Here is a 4,164-nt window from a genome sequence, read left to right on the forward strand (position 1 = left end):
CAATCTTATTTCTAAATCAAAAGTGACTTATCTTTTATCTATGCTACAACTTAACTAAGCAGAATGATATGTATATATATTTTTTTGAGACAGAGTCTCACTATGTTGCCCTTGGTGCTGTGAGCTTGTGGTGACACAGCTCACAGCAACCTCAAACTCTTGGGCTTTTAGAGATTCTCTTGCCTCAGCCTCCCAGGTAGCTGGAACTACAGGTGCCCACCACAATGCCCAGCTATTTTTGTTGTTGTTGTTGTAGTTATCATTGTTGTTTTAGCTGGCCTGGGCCCGCCTGCTTTGGTGTATGTGGCCGGCGCCCTACTTATTGAGCTATGGGTGCCAAGCTTGGAATGATTTTATGTTTGATTTCATTTTGACTACTATGCAGCTTTTATCTAAAATTCTCTGTGCCCTTTTGTTACTATTTTTTGCACAGTTTAGCCTGTAGGCTACTGCTATTAACCTCATTTTTTAGGTGAAGGAGCAGAGAGGTCAAGTGCTATTACTAAGTGCTTACAGCCAATCAGTGGATGAGCTGCCTCTACAGCTGATTCCCGCTTTTGTCTCCAACCCTGCATCACTGAACCTTATTACATTTAATTATCGCATTGTAAATTTTAAGACGTTTGAGAAAAAACATTCCTCCCATTTTTCTTTGAATAATGAATGTTACATATAGTTTAGTAAGCTGGAGTGGAGAAATTATAGCAGGTTTTTTTTGTGTGTGTGGTTTTTTTTTTTGGCCAGGGCTGGGTTTGAACCCACCACCTCCGGCATATGGGGCCAGCGCCCTACCCCTTTGAGCCACAGGCACCACCCCTATAGCAGGTTTTCATGTAATTCTTAGGAAACCACCAAAGAGCAAAAACTAAAAAGTAAAATGGGACTGTTACTTGGAAAGCAAGATGAACACCAGTATTGCACAAAGCAAATGTAAACTACAAGTCTGACAACAAATAAAGAACTTACAGGTGTTACTACTTAGAGAGACCTTAACTTTAAGCTCTTTTGTTTCTGTATTGAAAGCAAGACATGCTTGCATCTAAATTTGGAAAGTTTTGCTGATACCTATTCTTAAAAGTAAATACTCCACAGTAAGTGGCTTAACCTTAATGCGTGTATTCCTGGAATGGGGTGTCTACTTTCCTAAGTGGAAGAATGGAAAGGAGAGTGTTGGTGCAGGGGAGCTTGGTATAAAGAGTGGGCTCAGGAAATGGAGTTACCTGTATGTGTTAAACTTGATTTTATGGGAACTTTTAAATGAAAATTTAAAATTGTTAAATAAATAATGAAAGTAGCTATATTATTTATATATTTATATTATTTAAAAAATCTTTATGTAATTGTGGGATAAACAAATATGAACCAGTTGGGGGAAGTGGCTCATACCTATAATCCTAGCATTCTGGGAGGCCGAGGTGGGTGGATTGCTTGGGGTCACAAGTTTGAGACTGGCCTAAGGAAGAGTGAGACCCTCGTTTCTACTTAAAACAGTACAACAACAACAACAAAAAAAGAACAACCTAGCCAGGTTTGGTGGTGAGCACCTGTAGTACCAGGTACTTGGGAAGCTGAGGCAAGAGGATTATTTGAGTCCAAGAGTTTGAGGTTGCTGTGAGCTATGAAAATGCATTCTACCCAGAGCAACACAGTGAGACTTTTTCAAAAAACAAAAAACCCCAAATATGAACATCTAAAAGCCACATCTATAACAGGGGTTTAAGTGTAGAAAAATATTTACCCAAGAAGTATTTTATCTTTTGAACAAAGAATTAAAGTATCTTAAAGCTAACTACATGATGGCACAAAAGGATTTAATAGATTTTTACTGGAGAGAAAAATTTTCTAGCTAGATTGAAAAGCCATCAACTAAATGGAACCAGTAGATCAAATCAGAATAACAAATTAAAACTAAGAGCACATCAGTAACACATTGTCAAAATTTCGGTAAACTAATTTTTGTCCTATAAATGACATGTCCTTATTCTAGTAAATGTATTATATTTACTGATGACACATTTTTGTCAGGCCTGCTATGAAATCTACTGTACCATATTATATTGATAGGCGATTTTTAGTTAATCAGGTACTTAGCAACTTGTTAAGAGGTCTAACAGACTCTTAGCTTAGGTATGTTTTCATTCATTTTTGGAGAGAGAGTTACAGTGAGAGGATTTGGGCTAAATGTAAGACCTTGTCCAGGATGGTATCTATGATTATTATTTGGGCCAACCCATTTTTAGTGCTTTTTCTTAAAAATACCCAATGCAATTATTTTACTTTGAGAGGTTAAAACAAAATTCAATTTATTAGGAAAAAGAGAATTCGCACGCTATAAAATAAATCACACATAGTTTACAAACAAGTGTGTACATGTTCACAGCAGATTACAAAGGATGATAGCCTCATTGTGTGCTTGCAATTAATAGACAATCATTTCCCATGTGCTGATGAGAAAGCCCTGGGTCAGAGCCATTTAATCTCTCTTTTATGTATATATATATATATTTTTGTAGAGACAGAGTCTCACTTTACCGCCCTTGGTAGAGTGCCATGACGTCACAGGACTCACAGCAACCTCCAGCTCTTGGGCTTCCATGATTCTCCTGCCTCAGCCTCCCAAGCAGCTGGGACTACAGGTGCCCGCCATAACACCCGGCTATTTTTTTGTTGCAGTTCAGCCGGGGCTGGGTTTGAACCCGCCACCCTTGGTATATGGGGCCAGCGCCCTACTCACTGGGCCACAGAGTCTCATTATATTGCCTCAGTCTAGAGTGCTGGGGTGTTAGCTTAGCTTACAGCAACTTCAAATTCCTGGGTTCAAGTGATCTTCCTGCCTCAGTCTCCTAGCAGCTAGGACTACAGGCACCCACCACACGTGACTAATTTTTCTGTTTTTATTAGAGACAGGGTTTTGCTCTTGCTCAGGCTGGTCTCAAACTCCTGAGCTGAATGGAGCCTCCTGTCTTGGCTTCCCAAGAGTGCTGGGCTCTTGATTACCTCTTTCTTTTAAAAATTCCTTTTGGACGGCCAAGATCATATTGAATGGAGTAAAATCAAAAACATTTCCGCTCAGATCAGGAACCAGGCAAGGTTCCTAATTGTTTCCACTGCTTTTTAGCATTGTAATGGAAGTCTTAGCCATCGCAATCAGGCAAGAGAAGGCGATCAAGGGTATACAAATAGGGTCAGAGGAGATCAAACTTTCACTCTTCACAGATGATATGATTTTATACCGGGAAAATCCCAGGGACTCAACCACAAAACTCTTAGAAGTGATCAAGGAATACAATAGTGTCTCAGGATACAAAATGAATATTTACAAATCAGTAGCTTTTATATATGCCAATAACAGTCAAGCTGAAAAAACAGTCAAGGACTCTATTCCCTTTACAGTTGTGCCAAAGAAGATGAAATATTTGGGAATTTACCTAACAAAGGATGTGAAAGATCTCTATAAAGAGAATTATGAAACGCTGAGGAAAGAAATAGCTGAAGATGTTCAAATGGAAAACCATACCATGTTTATGGCTAGGAAGAATCAACATTGTTAAAATGTCCATATTACCCAAAGCAATTTACAAGTTTAATGCAATCCCTATCAAAGCACCACCATCATACTTTAAAGATCTGGAAAAAATAGTACTTAATTTTATATGGAACCAGATAAAACCTTGAATAGCCAAGACATGACTCAGAAATAAAAACAAATCAGGAGCAATCATGCTACCAGACTTCAATCTATACTATAAATCTATATTGATCAAAACAGCATGGTATTGGCACAAAAATTGAGAGGTAGATGTATGGAACAGAATTGAGAACTGAGCGATGAACCCAGACACTTATCATCATTTGATTTTTGATAAGCCCCTCAAAAATATAAATTGGGGGAAAGATTCCCTATTTAACAAATGGTGCTGGGACAATTGGGAGGCAACTTGTAGAAGACTGAAACTGGACCCACAATTTTCACCATTAACAAAAATTGACCCTCACTAGATAAAAGATTTAAACTTAAGACATGAAACTATAAAGATTCTTGGAGCAGGAGAAACACTTGAAGAAATTGGCTTGGGAGAATACTTTATGAGGAGGACCCCCTGGGCAATTGAAGCAACACCAAAAATACATTACTAGGATCTGATCAAACTAAAAAGCTTCCGC

Source organism: Nycticebus coucang, chromosome 1 (assembly GCF_027406575.1).
Source record: "Nycticebus coucang isolate mNycCou1 chromosome 1, mNycCou1.pri, whole genome shotgun sequence".
NCBI classification, from domain to species: domain Eukaryota; kingdom Metazoa; phylum Chordata; class Mammalia; order Primates; family Lorisidae; genus Nycticebus; species Nycticebus coucang.